Source organism: Gastrolobium bilobum, unplaced genomic scaffold (genome assembly GCF_033153095.1).
Source record: "Gastrolobium bilobum isolate Gb01-03AN ecotype WA unplaced genomic scaffold, APGP_CSIRO_Gbil_v1 utg7786, whole genome shotgun sequence".
NCBI lineage: Eukaryota > Viridiplantae > Streptophyta > Magnoliopsida > Fabales > Fabaceae > Gastrolobium > Gastrolobium bilobum.
The window spans coordinates 129269-147264 of NW_026895819.1; the positions used below are offsets into that span (position 1 = coordinate 129269).

The following is a 17996-nucleotide window of genomic DNA, read 5'->3' on the forward strand; positions in this document are numbered from 1 at the left end:
AATAGAGGGAGCATCCATATGCTCATGCTGCTTTTGCAGTTCAGGCGACATGGATGCCAACATGATGCATACTGCCATCGTATCGTCATCCATGTGTTGTTTGTGGGCCTCAAAATCATATTCCGCGAACCCATCTTCCCTTCCCTAGGAGCTACGGGTAATGGACCATCAATAACGTAGGCAATCTTTTCGGCCCTAAGAACAATTCTTAGGTTCCGATACCAGTCCATAAAGTTTGAATCGGTCAGTTTATTCGTATCAAGTATTGAGCGCAGTGACAGTGGATTAGTCATACTAAAAACTGAAAAAAAAATGTAAAGAAAGATTAATTAATATATTGTCGTGTTACAATTTATTAAAGACTTTAAATAAATTTCCCCTCCCACTATTTTATCTAAGTCAATGACCCTTACCATTTGAGTTAGGGTTAATCTACTTTTAGATTTTACCTTAGTGAGATTAAGAGTGCGATTATTTATTTTAACCCTCGTCTGAGACCGCAAGATTAATTTAAATAATGGGTTGATCCTAATCAACAGTATCTCATACCCTCTCTTAACATTAGGTTGACAACTCCTTGTCACTTAGTGGTGCATCTCATGCAACCAACCTAGCATTATTACCCTAAGCTCGGCTGAGCATGCAACTTATTCCTTAGTTAAGCATTAACCAGCACCCTAAGTGTCTGACACTTCTAATACTACTCTTACTCAACGAAACAGTGGGTGCCAACTGAGTTGTGGAGCACCACTATGTAGAGGAGGTTCGAGTAATATTGGTGGTGGGAGGTAATCATATGCTTAATTTATTCCTTTTAAGGGTTCCTTTTATTTAGGGATTTTATTAGGTCTCATCAAACGCATTAATATATTATCATGCTAGTCATAACCTATGTCATACATCTATCGGTTTAGACTAGTCGAAATTGGGCGTGCATAATAATCATACAAACGCGATTTGTCCAATTCATGCATACTAGACGTCATAAGCAATAAAGCATACAAATCGTGATGCATGCTAGTCGTACAAAACATACATGCAAATAAAACAATTTATTTTGAGATAGTCATGGTGCTCGATCTTTTGTCCATCTTGCTTCTCAAGCCTCGGCTTCTTGTCGTCTATACGCCACTAGCCTAAATTCTCTAATTACAATTAAAGAAACTCCAAAACATTTTGGAGGGACAAAATTTAAAAATCAAATTACAACTCTAATTTAAAGAGCAAAAATTACACATTAATTTTAAAATTCGAAATTTAAACTTCGGGCACCATGACCATCCCCCTTCCTCTTTTGCACCTGAAATGTTAGACAACTCACAAGTACAAAATATTATCATATAATATATTTTTCACATATGTCCTGATATTTAACAATTAAACATCAAGACAAAAAATTAAAATTAAAATTTTCTTAGATTTTTCAATTGGCCGAATTATATACAACCATTAATATAACTCAAATTTTATTGACTCTTTCTCAAAGAACATAAAATTTAAACCATGCATGTAGCCATCTACACTTGATGGCCGAACCATATACTAATGTATATGAGATTAATTTTCGAAAAATTTTATTACATGCTTTGCTCATGAAACAATTCATGAAAAATAAGAAAACAAGCAAGGTGTTCAAAACACCTTTCATGGTCAAACTCCACCTTTTAAAAAGGTGTTTCCTTTTAAAACTTTCATAAAGAAAAGAATGATAACCATGAATACATATGGATATATGAACACACCAATCAAATTAAGATGTTCATAAAAAAAAAAAAAAACTTTAATCGTTTAAAGTATTGTAAATTAAAATCCATACAAAAAAATTGAATCTTTAACTCTTTAAAGAAATTTTAACCGTCAGAAACAGGTTCACAAACAAGGTACCATCACCCGTCTATGGTAAAGTAACCAGGCTCTGATACCACTTGAAAGTAGAATTGGCCTTGAAGGCCGAAACATGCGTGAGGGAAAAACAAAATTTTTCGCAAGCGGAACACACATGCATATCAAGATACATACTGTAAGACGTATGTCATACCTTGTTCGTGAAAACTCCAGATGATCAAGGTAGGTCTGAAGGGTTCAGACCCTCTAACGTTGATCCACACCACCCACGTCTAGATACAAGAACTCCTTCCAGTAAGGCCGTCGATTGATCACCACAATAAGGCTTGCTATTTGCTCAGTGTGTGATGCAGGAGGCTAGGTAAAAGTGTTTAGAAGAGTGAAGTGTTCTAAGAGAAAATCTCACAAGAGGCGCATAGATGAGTAGAGAAAGGCTTGGCTTTTCACACAAACCTAAGGAGGAACTAACTACTACTTAAGCACACAAAAGGAGCCTTTTAAGTTTCAAAAACAAATCAGATTTTTCTCCCAAAAATCTGAGCAAAAGTGGCGCCCTTGGGAGAGAATAAGTGGAGTTGTTGCATTTCAAAAATTGCCAACAACATCCCAGAATATTCTTATGAGACTAAGTTCAAAACCTAGTCAGAAATCTGATCATGAATCATCATATAATCAGCTATATGGTGCGCCCCATATAGCCTAAAAGGTCACCAGATACATTTGAGTTAGTTGCATTTCAAACTTAAATCAACTTACTCAAATATTCTCCCAACAGACCGTATCTTCTGGAGCTGATTTTGATGATCAAATCTAGCCAAAATCAGCACCCCATTATCCTTGGATTATGTCCAAAAGATCTCCTCTTGATATGTTCCAACAAGATCTCATCTTATCCTTTTGTCATAAAACAACTTTTCATAGCCAATTCAAATTCGAATTTCAAACATTTGAATTCAAACTTTCAAACACTTAAATTTTAAATTCAAATTCAAATTCTAAATTCAAATTCAAAATTCAAAATTCAAAATTCAAATTTCAAAATTCAAATTCAAAATTCAAATTTCAAAATTCAAATTTCAAATTCAAAATTAGAATTTCAAAATTCAAATTCAAAATTCAAATTTCAAAATTCAAATTTCAAATTTCAAATTCAAAATTAAAAATTTAAACATTTGATAATTAATTTAACTAATTAAATTAATTAGTAATGTCTTGGACTATCCAAGCCCATTACTTTGATCCATGCGCCCTCCACCCTATCTGTGGAGTTCCAAACTACTTCTTGGGCTAATAACAATTGTTAGGCCCAATACCTTTAATGCTAGAGCATGTAGACAATTAGGTGTTAGTGTGTGACCCATTAGGTCCAATATAGCCACTGACATAAATGGGCTTGGGCCTAATAAGCCCACAACCCATCTAATAACAACACAGAGCACTAGCAATGCTTTGTTGCCCCAGAACTAGTTAGATTAATGACTTGATCATCCTATTACACATATTTGGTTGCCGTATATATTTCCTTTCGTCTCGGTTACCTTCCCATAAAACCTAGGTTAAGGAAGCGTATCAACCCCTGCGGTTTAGGGTAAGCTTTATTCGAAATAGAGAATCTTCAATTTACAGAATCTAAAGGCAGATCATCTCATGATCTCTTTTACTATGCATAGATTCCCGAGTCCCTGTAAATGTCATCCCGATTTCTCCGGTTTACAGATAACCTAATCTCTCACAGAGATTTGACGAATTCCTTCAGTTTATCACCCTAGCCCTGTGTTCTTTCAGGACAAGCCCAACAGTATACCTATGAGTCTCCATGTTTCAGGCAGACGAGGTGCACAATCTAAGCATGCTTTCTAGAACACAGTCTAGGTAATAACTTCTGGTCTTAGGAAAAACATACCCAAATATAAAGAGACTACTCTAATGATACTCTCTGTGAGAGTTCCTCATAGAGTCTCTTTGTGGGTCTGTTCAGTGCGAGCTATATCCTTATAGGTCCACCCACGACTTTAGCTAAGACATCTCCATATCTGTAGCTCATGAGGTCTTTACCTTGCATCCAAATACAAGTAGATAAGTCGTGCTAGTCTTACCCGAGATCACTGATCCCCATTGTCAGTGTCTCTAGACTAGGAACATAAAATTAGGAATAAACATGCAGTATCCTTGAATCGTCATGATCGTGATCTCATCACAGATACTCAAGAGATACCTATTTTATTCCAAGGGGTTTATCCAGTTACTCATATAAATATTAATAGTAATATTGAGACAAAATATGAAACATGATAAATAGTGCTTTTATTTGCGACAATATAAAAGGTCTACATATGTCCTAATCTAATCAAAATATTGTCTCTAGGACATCCATATACTAACATCTTGGGGGTAGCAAATCACGGTCCACGATACTGGGACCTTATCCAGAAATGGAGTGGTGTGTGTGCATTGTGATTGCATAAATAGGTTAAAAAGAGAGATCAGTCATACATGTGGTCTTTAGCTCTTATTTATAGAGTTTACTTTAGGGTTTGAGTCATTTGGGCTTCCAAGAATATGAACATTACCCAAGTCCATAACAGTTTCCCCCCAGCCTGGTAAGCTGATAATTCAGATTGCCGGGATGTATGTGTTCTGAGCTTCAATGTAAGAATTATACCTCGGATTAACTTTTACCCTGAGTTACTTGATGGAAAAGGTTATAACCGAGGTACTTCAGTTGGTCCAAAGCCGAGGTCCTTTAGTTGGTCCATAGCCGAGGCCCTTTCTAATTCTGCATATACATATTCAAAGTGCCTTTTAACATAAGTCGATGCAGGTTACTCTTGCCCAACTCTTCGTGCTCTACCAAAAAGTTTCTTCTTCCAAGCAATGATAACTGCTTTCTACGTGGCTTTTCTCCATAGGTGTGAGGTGTGCAATTACTCCTTCCACACCGCCTCGTATTAATTTGCAACTATCAGAACGTTCTTCAACTGCCTTGTCTGCTAGTGAATTTACTTTAATGCCCACGCCCTTTCATTTCACGAGCTTTGTCCGTTTAACTTTTATTTCCTTTCTTTATTTTCATACTTCTCCACTTCCTTCGTATCTACTCACTCATATTTGCATCATTCTTCTTGAGTTCTGTGCTCCTCCTTTTTCTCTCGCCATTTCCGAAGCTCTACTTTTGCAATACTTCGAAGGCTTACTTGCTTTACTTCAGGTATATTTTACAGACTTTGATCTGCATCTGTCTGTCATCACGACCTTGAGTATGTTTTTCTTTCTAATTTTCCTTTTTTTCTTAACACTTTCTTAATTTTTCTTTTATCCTGCGCTATTTAGACATGCATGCTTCTGGTATTGTTGCATAGCTTTGTGTCCTTTTCTTCTAGTCATTTGCTATTTGCTATATTTTGATATGCATCATATTGCTCACTAGGAATTTTTCTGGTTACCCATTTTTTATTCCTCCCTTTTGAAACCATTTCTTAGTATGAGTGAGAGGAATTTCAATGGTCGGGGGAAGTCTACTTGCCCTCGTGGCTTTGGCTGTAGTGATGAGATAGATGAAGAAGAAGAATAGAGGTTTTATCCAGAGTCTTTCTCTTAGTCCAAGGTTTTGGATATTTGGTAGATCCCAGACCGAGGAAGAAATACAGGCTGCATTATTAAGGGGATATCAAGGAGGTGGAGGTAGGGGGATATCTTCGTCTCATCCTTCAATACAAGGACGTGATCAAGGCATCAACCACAATCCAAGGGTTTTATCAGGGCCTAGTAATCGTAGTATAGGTCAAACCTATACTCCATTGCGTATAACAAATAATCTGGCTCATAATCTTCCTTCACCTACAGTTCCTTAACAGGTCGAGGTAATCAACTCGGTTAGTATAAATGTGTGTACCTCAGTGCTCAATTTGTTGAGAAGGGGAATGATTTCATGGCCGACCTAGTTCTAGGTAGTTGCACCCATCAACCATATCCATCAACCCCGACTTCCCTGATTGTTTCTGATGACTCCTCAAGCTCTTCCTATAGTAATTTATTTAGTTCAGGTACGTACTTTTCCTGTTTTAATCCTCCCCTGTTGTTGTTCTAGGTATATATGAAGTCATCTTCTGCAGAATTAGGTGCCGAGGTACCCTCAACTAGCCAAGGACAAGAAGCTGATGTAACCCCTGCTGAGCAAGGCTCCGCCCCTATTAGTAATAACCTTCGCAAATAATTTCCTTGGGTAATAGAATAAGTTTTGAGTTTTAGGTCAAATATGACTACTGAAGAAGTATCCGGGATTCCTATAGGCAACCCGGTTGGGTTCAATGCTTTCTCTCCAGCCGAAGATGAACCTATTTGTTCAAGTCGGAATCATGAAGAGCCATTCTTTTTTCTTCTACCGAGATATAATTACCAAAATTCGCATACGATTTCCCTTCTCCACATTCCAAATACAACTCTTGAACCATCTCTGTGCCCCATCTCAGATTCATCCTAATGGGTGGGCCTATATAGTTCCCTTTGAGCAATTATGCTCATCTCTGACTTACCCTGCATTGTTCCTCTTTTCCTTTATTTTTTTAACTTGTATACCCCTTGAACCGGCTCTGAAGCACCTACATTTAAGGGGTGGACCAGCATCCGTGGTCGCGCCAGCAACCCCTCTAGGAAATTATTTTCTGTCTACAGTGATTCTTTCAAGGAATTTAAGGGCTCATATTTTAAGGTAATTGCTAAATTCGGAGAGAGACCGTGGTTTATTGGAGAAGATGGAGAGGGGAAATTCCCCCTTTATTGGTCCCAGGAACACCACCTACAAGGTCTCAGTTTATTGGTCCCATGGACTTCAAACTGAGATTCTCAAGGGAAGATAAAGTCAATGCCAAGGCTTTATTGCACCACGTAAATTCCCAAGGCCATCTGAGCGCGGCTTACCTTATAGCCAGATCGCAGTCTGGCCCAGACCGAACTAGTATTCCTTAATCATTTTTTCTCCTTTTCTGTACTATTTTATCTCACTTCTTAATTTAATTATATTCATTTTCACTGCAGACCCCAGTATGGAGGACGAGCCAGATTACATATTAGATTTACAAGGGAAGTCTTCATCCCGGCCCGCCCAAGCTGCCAAAAGACAGAAGACTGCCGGTCTTTCTGCCGCCACTACCTCTTTTATCCCGGTTATCAAGCCATCCGTGTCAGTGATGGATCTTACAGATGATACTGACAGTTGGTTGGAGTCAAGTCTCAACCCTGCTCTTCAAACTGAAGGTATAGAAGGTGCTACGCGTGTTGTGGTATCTGTAGATCAGGGTACTTCGATCCTTCCTGCTCTTCTAGTTAGCCTGACGAGAGGTGCTTTGTGGGTAACTGGGGTGGCCACTGAGCTTCGAGGTGTAACGCGTCCTCCTCCTGCATTCTTTGGTTTTGCAGTGATTTCCAGAGCCAAAATGGAAGAACTTCAAAAGGCTGAATTGTATGCTTTCAAGACGGCCTCCCTACTGAAACCGTATTCTCTTCTATTAGAGAAACATACAGAGCTCGTTTCTGAGCTTGATGCGCTTCAAGCTGACCGTGATTAGATTAATAAAGAGAATCAAAGTTTAACTATTGCTGCTACTGAGTTGAAATCCTCTTTAGAACAATCCAAGGCTGAATTTAAGTTTGTAGCATATTCTTTCAACCTTGAAACTGACAAAGGCGTTATTGTTAATTATTTTAAAGAGAAGTCTGCTTTGTTAGTGGAGAAGGAATCAACTACTAACACCTTGGCCTTGGAGAATGAAAAGTTGAAAGCTGATCTCCAAAACTTGCAATCTGATTACGACCTTAGTCAATCCGCCTTGGAGAAGGTTGTTGGTAGCACTTTTACTAATGCCGTCAATCAGATGAAGTATTTTAATCTCGATGTGACTTTGAAGACTGACTAGCTTGATTGCTTCGGCTACATCTGTGGTGCAGTTTATATTCTTCCCAGAATTAATCAAGATCTAGATACTGCTGAGGATATGGTTATCACCCCAGCAGCCGAAGCCGTTGGTCAGGCCTTTGCAGCTGAGGTGAGCGAAATGCTGCGGGATGAAGAATCCTTATTTGTTTGGTAGAAGGATCAGGATACCGATTTAACTTTGTACTGTTTCTTTTTTATTTTTCTTTTGAAAGGGCTTAGAAGCCCCTTTTGGTTATGTAATGAATATTCTTGCTTTGTTTCCTATATTCAGATTTTGCCAATTTACTTTTCGCAAATTCTGTTATTCTATCAATCCAGCTCTTTTTTCCAGATGAGTTTGTTGATATAGCAAATTAACCTAATCACGGTTATTTTAAACTTACTTCTGCTTTATTTTGCAAGGCTGATTTTTTCATCAAAACCTCGATGTGTTGCTTTCTTAGCAATCTTGCTTTCTTAGTAATAATTTTTGCTTTCTTAGCGATAATTGAATTATTAAGGGTGTCCCCTTATTTTTTAAGATTTCAAATAGAATCCACTACCTTGCACTTTGCTAGGTGGGTTCCATATATAGATTTTTGACTTCGGCTAGAACCACAACCTTGTTTTTACAAGGCGGGTTCCACTACCTCAGTTTTATTCCTCGACTAGAATCCACTGCCTCGCTTTTGCAAGGCCGGACCAAATACCTTGGTTTTATACCTTGGCTAGAATCCACTTCCTTGCTTCTATAAGGCGGGTTCCACTACCTCGGTTTCATGCCTTGGCTAGATTCCACGTCATTGCTTTCTTGCAAGACGGGGTTCACTACCTCGGTTTCATGCCTCGGCTAGAATCCACGTCCTTGCTTTCTTGCGAGGCGGGTTCCACTACCTCGGTTTTCTTTATAAGAAATAAGTGATTTCTAAAAACGCATGTTTTATTGATGTAGCTATCCATAGCAAAGTTTGAAATTACAATGATAGGAAGCTTTCATAGCCACTCCTCTATCTTCAACTATAATACATTTTCAGCTTGTCTACATTCCAGGTTTTTTTTTATGCTCTTCCCTTCTAGAGTTTCTAGTATGTAAGCACCCTTTGGAAGTTTTTCTTTAACCCTATATGGTCTTTCCCACTTTGGAGCTAACTTACCCTCAGCCACATTGCATCCACCGATGTCTGCTCTTTGAAGGACCAAATCACCTGCGATAAATGATCGAGGCTTTACCTTCTTGTTAAACTGATTTGCAACTAATTACTTTACCGCCATATTTTTGCAATGGGCTGTAACCCGGACCGCATCTATCAAATCCAGCTCAACTGCCATCTTCTTGTTGTTCTCTTCTTCTGCTTATGATAATGCCTTAACTTTTCTCCAAGATGGTCCTCCAAGCTCTACTGGAATCATAGCTTCACATCCATAAGCTAATCTGAATCGGGTTTCTCCTGTAGAGGTCTGTGTCGTGGTTCTGTACCCCCAAAGTACATAATGCAATTATTCTACCCACTTTCCTTTTGCAGCTTGTTCTAACCTTTTTCTTAACCCCTCCACAATAACTTTGTTAGCCGCCTCTGCCTGACCGTTGGTCTGTGGGTGTTCCACCGAGGTGAAATGATGTAAGATATGGATATTTATCATCAATTCTTGAAAGGCTTTGTTTGCAAATTGTGTTCCATTATCAGTGACAATTTTAGCCGGGATACCAAACCTGCAAATCAAATTTCTTTCAAAGAAACATTGCATTATGGCCGTTGTAACATCCCACATAACTAAGAATTTTTAGAAATTTCAATTAGGAGTGTAGACCCATGGCTTAGATTCGAATTTCATATATTATTAGGATAGGAATTAATTTTAATAATAACTTACTAAGGTCATAGTCACTATACATTTGCTAAATAGGATCACTTGAATTAGGTGACCAATTAGAAAGTAGACTTGAACCCAAAGGCCCTCTATTAGACCGACCCAAGAAACTATAATGGACCCTATCTAGCCCAAAACTTATAACCTATCCATCAATTTAGCCTAAGGGAATCTGAACGCATGAATTCTATTGGTCCATTTTAAATGCATGTGTTTTTATTGGTTGATGGTATCACATCCTTCAGTATTGTATCTCCCTCTACTCGTGCGCACGTGTGAGGAAATAACAAGTATGATGTTTGTTTCATTCTTGGCTAAACTTTAAGTCAGACTGTGAGGCCATAGACTAATCACCTTCATTTCCTTTAGACCAAAACACAGCCACCTACTCTCCCTCTCCATCATCCGTGAGTGCTAAGGAGAACATCAAAGAGAGCTAGGTTGGCATCTCTTCTCCACCGTTTTCCTGCCATCCGTGAGAACATAGAAAGGAAACAAAACACTTAAACCTATCTTCCTCACTCTTTCCTTATTCGGCAGTGTAGCACTTATCCAAGAGGTGTAGTAGCTTCTCCAGTTCCTTGTTCATCTCTCCTTTCTTCGATGTGCTGAAGATCCGTTGCATGAAGATTGGAACCTTGCATGTATCCAACCCTTCTTCCTTTTGCTTGACCGAAGACACACTTAGGAGGTGAAGAAAGTTCCTTGTTGTTTCTCTGCTCCATTCTACAACAACGGCTGATGAGGAATTCCTCTGCATGCAGAACCAAACTTAAGTTCACAGCCACTCCTTCCCCTCTCTGCCCAGCCGAAGCAACCATCATCAAGGAGTGAGGCGTTTCCTTTATCTCCTTGTTAATCTCCATATAAATTGGTTCTGATTGAACCTTTCCCCCCTTGCATGCAGTATGAGCTCGATCTATTGGAACATTAGAAGAGTGGAATTGATAGTATTTTTCTGATTTGTAAGTTGTCTCAACACAAGGAGGTAAAGACCAAATTCCAAACTCTTTTCCTTTACTGTTGCGGTCTGCATGTATAGACTTGGGAGATGTTTTCTGTTTTGTTATTCTTATTGTGTTTCTGCTTATTGGGGTAGCCCTGAATCTAGTGCATGAATAGTCTAAAAGCTGATGGGTAAGTGGGAATTTGCTTCTCATTGAGTTCTTTGTTCGACTGTTTTGTTGGACCAGTAGCAACCTATAGCTTTGCATGTGTCTAAGTTAAATTTACAGCATGCTCATTAGCCCATTTTTAGCGCACATTAGGTCTTTTAATAATGATTATGTAATGAAAGAAATTAGGAACACTTAACTTCAAGCAATTAGTGAAACTTTGGGTACATAATTGGGGGCTGTAAATCGAAAATTAAGACCTCCCTCCTCACTGATCAGTCGTGCATTTGTATTTAAAGGGTTAGATTTTTGTTACTTATACGCTTTTAATTCTGTTCTTATGTACAGTCTTGTCAATAGTACATGCAAGCTTAAAGGGTCAATTTTATGAACTGGGGGCATGATTCAGTTAAAATTAGGAACTGCTCATGTAGTTAAAAATAACTCATTAAACCTTGCATATGTTAGGATTAAACAAACAACATGTTTAAGGAAATCACACATGCATTGTGGTGCAGAAAATAGATTGTATAAATGACTAAATGAGGAATACCTAAGGACTAGCCAAAACCGAGCTTGCCTATGTAGTCTACCTTGGGGTTTTGGTCACGGTTAAATAATCAGTGAGATGAAATTAAGACAGAAAACTTCTGGTCTTGAGAGCATGAGAAACCGATTGGAGTATAAGAATTAGAAGCATGAAAATTGTGGATAAATTAGAGGAATAATATGAATCAAATTCTGACTTGTCCCGCATGTATTTTGGTGCACGTAACTCTTATTGAATGGGCTGAATTTTGGTGCTGTTGATTATTGCTCGGACACAAGGTAAGTGTTAGGTGACATTACCTATTCTGATTATTAGCTAGAGTATAGAATTGTGAATTGTTGCCCACATGTGCCTTGGACTGTATTCTGTTTTACGATATATGTGTGCTGCCTATGAATATGACAAATGGAAACTCTTCTATGAGAAGTAATGGTTATGCAGCAGCTTGGTATGGATATTACATGAAAATATGCTATTATGATGATGATTTAGTCATGCATATGCACATCATATTCATCTGTTTCTTTTGTGAGTGTGAAGCATATCATGGCATACAACATTGTGCATCCAATTTAGAAGCAGAAGTATATAATTAAAGTAAGCATATGATTGAGCACGCATCATATAGGCATCCCTCCGGTACCAGGGTATGGGACACTTGGCTTCCGTCCGCATAGGCCACAGTTGGAATTCACCTTTGAGGGAGCCATTATGGAATATCCACTGTGTATGTTAGTACGCACACGACGGTGGTTTGAGCGTAATGATGGCGTTATATACGCACTATGATATGTTAGTACTCGCACGACAGTGCTATGAGCGTAATGATGGCGTTATATACGCACTATGATATGTTAATATTTCTCCGGAAAATGAAATGTTGATGTGACTGTTTTATAATTTTGTACCTAGTCTAATATTATTGCAATAATGGTTTTGCTATCACACTACTGGGATTTTTCTCACCCCTTCGGGGGCTCAATTTTCATAAATTGCAGGAGTACGAAAAAGAGTTTGATGAAGTGTTTGAGTTGGATATGTACTGTTTAATTGCTGCTGCTGTTTTGGGAATTTCGATGATGACATGTTGTGCCTGTTGATTGTTGGCTGATCACTATAGTAAGATGTAATATTTTTAGATGCTGGAAGAAAATGTTAGAACATGCCATAAATTGTTGTATGTGGATCTTTATGGTTAGTTGTAAGTTGTAAGATTCTGCTCATACTGTACACATCTATTTTCTGTACGTTTTGAATGCTGATTTGTAAACTATTTTTACGAGCACTTTGCGAGTTCTGCTTCTGGGGCTACAGACCCCCGATTTACTTATAATTTATATGCACGCGTAGCCCCAGGTGTCTAGTTTCATATTATAAAAACTTTACAATGAAATTCTGAAAGCTCGATTTATTATGATTTTTACACGTCAGGTCGTTTTGGAACAATTTCACTGAATTATCTCTCACCTTGCAAGTTCTGTTTCGAGGGGCTGAACACCTCCGAATGAAATTATTTTTATATGCACGTAAAGCCCTGAATATCTAGTTTTCTTGTATCAAAGAATATTTTTTAAGCTGCTAAACTTGATTTTACACGATTTTACCAAGGCAGCAAGGTTTTTCAGGAAAACTACTATTTCAGCAATTCATGTATTTTGTAAAGCTGCACGCTGATTTCAGTAAACCACTAGATTTTAAATTTAAGGGTGAATTAGTAACTTGAAAACGCAGTTCTTTATTTTTTTTTTAAATTCGTTACGACTCTAATCCGCTTAGCAGACAACTCCCTTGGACGTGTACAGGGGAGGGTGTCATACTAAATGGTATCAGAGCAGTTTTGATTCAAGGTGTCTGTATTGATGAATTATTTGTTGTTTGTACTTGGTTGCTGAATGACCACTGTTTGAATTATGGATTATTTGTATATGCTCGTTGAAAGTTAAATGGCTTTGAAGGCCATAGCATTTGAGAGGAAAAAACAAAAATTTTCATATGCGGAATTACACATGCAATCAAGAATCATGCTTTATGGCATGTGATGTTAGCTTTGTTTGTGAGTTCAAAACTCCAAGACGATCAGTATTAGGTGTAAAGGGTTCAAACCCTCTAACGTTGATCCACACCACCCACGTCAAGATGCAAGAACGCTTTCTTGAAAGCCACCAATTGATGGTATCAGAGCAGTTTGGTGTGGGACTCTGATTATGTCTAACTGTATATTGTGTTGCCTAGCCATCCGTGAACTCTTTATGATTAATGTGTATGTGATTTCTGAGTGTGAGTCTGATCAGCTCATTTCTTTGTGTTACATGCACAGATATCATAAGGAGGGCTCGTGGTCGCCGTGGGACACGAGGTGCAGATCCTCAGTCGCCGGATCCGATTACTGCAGTTCTTAATGCTCTGCAGGCGGAAACGGCCGCGAATCGAACCATGACTAAAACCTGATGAAAAACAATCAGGATATGATGACTGCCTTCATGAATGAGATGAAGGCGGATAGAGATCGTCATAGGAGGGATGATTCTCCTCCACATACGGCTACGGTGACACCTACACCTACGCCTTCTGTTACTCCTCAACAGGGGGAGAGTGGAGCTAGTCACCACACTGGTGAGGCTAGCCACCATACTACGGATCCTACATATGTTCCACAACTTTCTGTTGATCCTCCTTCTATTGTTCAGTCCACTGGGGCTGCTGAGCCAGTTGTTGATGATGCTGCTGATGAGCGAAGGCTCATATCGTTTAGGAAACACAAACCACCCGTATTTCTGGGGTCAAAGGACCCGAAGGAGGTTACTACTTGGCTGAGGGGAATGGATAAGGTATTCCAGGTGATGAGGTGCCAAGATCCGCAGAAGTTATTGTATTCTGTGTATATGTTGGAGGGCGATGCCCAAGAATGGTGGGATAGCGTTTCCCGTCCTTATGTTGTTCAAGGTGAAGAGATCTTGTGGGCCATGTTTGAGGGCCTATTTCATGAAGAATACTTTCCCCATGATGTGAGAGAAGCTAAACAGGGAGAGTTTGATAAGTTGGTGCAATGGTCAATGTCTGTGGATGCTTATGTGACAAAATTCAATGAGTTGGTCAAGTTTGCCAATTATGGAGGTACTCTGCCTACGCCCGAGTTTTTATCTGCAAAATTCCAAAGAGGGCTGAGTGAAAAGATTGCCAAGAGGATGTCAAATACGGCAGTGATAAATTTTGCTGATCTTGTGACCCAATGTAAGAGGGTTGAGACTGTTTACGGTAGATATCCGAAATCTAATTCCGCAAAAGAGCAAGAAAACAAGAGGACGGCTGGTCCTTCTGAAAATAGTAATAGAGGTGGATACCATCACAATAACAACAGGGGAAGGGGGTTGCAAGTAAGGCAGCCTCCTGGTCAATTTAAGAAGAGTGGAGCCCCAGGCCGTGGAACTGTCGATAAATACTATACCCCACAGTGCGGGAAGTGCAAGAAATACCACAGAGGTGTATTTGGTGCTGGCCCGGGGGCTTGTTTTAAATGTGGTCAGACAGGCCATTTTGCTAGGAGTTGTCCGTCTTCTACTGGACAGGCTGCGAATCTGCAGGCCTGGGCATCTTATACTCCTACTACGGGACAGGCTGCGAATCTGCAGGCCCTACCGACTACTACTACTACTGCTACTATCCCTACTGTTGGAAGGGTGTATAATACAACTGCTCAACATACTGCTCAACATACTGTTGGTAAAAGGTATAATTTTAATTTCTAATGTTGATTTGTCTGTGTTGTTTGATACTGGAGCTACCCATTCGTTTGTGGCGGAATATGTTGCTAAGGGGTTGGGATTAAAAGTATCACGGATGATTCCCCCTATGCGTATTACTACTGCTACAGGAGAGGTTAGTGATTCCTCCTTCATTGCAAAGAAGTCGGGTTTGTCTACGAAGGGAGGGGTTACACTATTGATCTAATTATCTTGCCCCTGGCTTCTGTTAATTTGATATTGGGCATGGATTGGTTGTCTCAAAACTGCGCAATGATTGATTGCTGCGGCAAGAGGTTGGTATTGTCTCACGAGAAGCCCTAGGTTACTCCGTCTCCCTTTTTGTCTATGTGTCAAGCTGTTAAAGCCTTGAAGGATGGGGATCAGGGTTATATTTTCTTGGGTGGATTGGTGGGTGGTAAGGAGATTGAAATCTCTACGATTCCGGTGGTTAATGAGTTTGAGGATGTATTCCCTGATGAGATACCAGAATTTCCACCTGAGAGGGAGATTGAATTTTTAATAGAATTGTTGCCTGGTGTGGGGCCTATTTCATTGGCTCCGTACCGGATGGCGCCACTTGAGTTGGCTGAGTTGAAGAAACATATTGAGGAACTGTCAGCAAAAGAGTTTATCAGGCCGAGTGTGTCTCCGTGGGGAGCGCCGGTGATCTTCGTGAAAAAGAAGGATGGAAGCATGAGACTGTGTACTGACTACCGGAAATTGAATAAAGTTACAGTTAAGAACAGGTACCCATTGCCGCGGATTGATGACTTGTTAGATCAGTTGAGGGGTGCCTGTGTGTTTTCAAAGATTAATCTCCGGTCCGGATACCATCAGATTCGGATTAGGCCGGAGGATGTGCCTAAAACGGCCTTTCGTTCTAGATATGGACACTACGAGTATCAGGTGATTCCTTTTGGGCTTACAAATCCGACAGTGTTCATGGACTATATGAATCGTATTTTTAAACCGTATTTGGATCAGTTTGTGATCGTGTTCATCGACGACATCTTGATTTACTCTAAGAGCAGAGAGAAGCATAGTGAGCATTTGAGAACTGTGTTACAGGTGTTAAAGGATAAAAAGTTGTATGCGAAGCTGTCAAAGTGTGAATTCTGGTTATCTGAGATACAATTTCTGGGGCATGTTATTTCTGAGGGGGGTGTTGCTGTTGATCCAAATAAAATTGATGCTGTTATGTACTGGGAAAGATCAAAAACTGTTACTGAAATCCGCAGCTTTCTGGGTCTTGCTAGGTATTATCGGAGGTTTATTGAAGGGTTTTCTACAATGGTACTGCCATTGACCCGATTGACCCGAAAGGATACTCCTTTTGTGTGGACCCAGGAATGTGAGAGGTTTTTTCCAGGCCTTAAAGAGAAGTTGACTACTGCTCCAGTGCTGACCCTCCCCGATCCGGAAGGTGAGTTTGAATTATACTGTGATGCTTCCAAGAAAGGTTTGGGGTGTGTGCTGATGCAAGAAAGGAGGGTTGTTGCTTATGCTTCGAGGCAGTTGAGGCCTCATGAAGAGAATTATCCGACACATGATTTAGAGCTTGCTGCCATAGTATTTGCCTTAAAAATTTGGAGGCATTTTCTGTATGGGATGAAATTTGCTGTGTTCAGTGATCACAAGAGTCTAAAGTATTTGTTTGATCAGAAAGAGCTGAATATGAGACAGTAGAGATGGGTAGAATTTCTAAAAGATTATGATTTTGAGTTGAAATACCATCCGGGTAAGGCTAATGTGGTAGCGGATGCATTGAGTAGGAAGTCTGTCAGCGTGTCCCAGTTGATGTTGGGGGATAATGAATTAATTGAGCAATTCCGTGACTTGAAGCTGACAGATGTTTTTATTGGGAGTGTGGATGAATTCTGGAATACACGGGTTGAAGATGGGTTGCATGAGAGCTGTCGGGTGGAAAATGAATTATACGAGAAGATTAAAGAAATACAGGTACGAAACGACAGTGTCAAGTATTTGAAAGGGAAGAGTGGGATATCTGTGAATGAGCAAGGATTGTTATTGTACCAGGGCAGGATTATTGTGCCCAAGGAATTAGCAGAGGAGGTAATGATTGAGGCCCATAAAGGTCAGTATGCTGTCCACCCAGGTGCCACAAAAATGTACCAAGATTTGAGAACTAAGTTCTGGTGGCCTGGGATGAAGAAAGATGTTGCTGAATATGTATCAAGGTGTCTAATCTGTCAGAAAGTAAAAATAGAACATCAGAAACCTGCTGGTTTACTGCAGCCATTGGATATACCACAGTGGAAATGGGAGAGCATCTCTATGGATTTTGTTGTTGGGTTGCCTCAGACTCAGGTTGGTTACGATTCGATTTGGGTTATTGTGGACAGACTTACGAAGTCTGCACATTTTCTACCAGTACGAGTGGATTTCACCACAGAGAGATTGGCAAAGTTGTATGTTAATGAGATTGTAAGGCTCCATGGGATACCGATTAGTATTGTTAGTGATCGGGACCCTAAATTTACTTCTCGTTTTTGGGGAGCTTTACAGCAGGCTTTTGGCACTCAGCTTAGGCTGAGCACTGCGTATCACCCGCAAACTGATGGTCAGACTGAGAGGACCATACAGACACTTGAGGATATGCTGAGAGCTTACACTCTGGAGCAGGGTACTGCTTGGGATCGATATTTGCCATTGGTTGAATTTTCATATAATAACAGTTTTCACTCCAGTCTAGGTATGGCACCGTATGAGGCGTTGTATGGACGGAGATGTCGTACTCCTACTTGCTGGACTGAGTTAGGGGATAAAGAGAGATTTGGTCCGGATTTTGTGCAAGAGACCACGGTGCAAATTGAAATGATCAGAGAAAAACTGAAACAGGCACAGAATAGGCAGAAAAGTTATTATGATAATAAGCATAGACCGCTTGAATTCGAAGAAGGTGACCATGTATTCGTTCGGTTATCTCCGGTCACAGGTGTCGA

At 39.7% G+C, this 17996-nt stretch overlaps 1 long non-coding RNA gene across 2 annotated transcripts in view; it reads left to right on the forward strand.

Annotated features, from left to right (window-relative positions):
* The window catches only part of LOC133296196 (uncharacterized), a 64425-nt gene that overhangs the window by 19329 nt on the left and 27100 nt on the right, over positions 1-17996 (forward strand). The window contains exon 4 of one of the 2 annotated variants that reach the window (XR_009749467.1): positions 12289-12593. The exons of the other annotated variant lie outside the window; for it this stretch is intronic. This is a non-coding gene — a long non-coding RNA (uncharacterized LOC133296196). Of the gene's footprint in view, positions 1-12288; positions 12594-17996 lie in introns of those variants that run through there. 2 annotated transcript variants of the gene reach the window in all.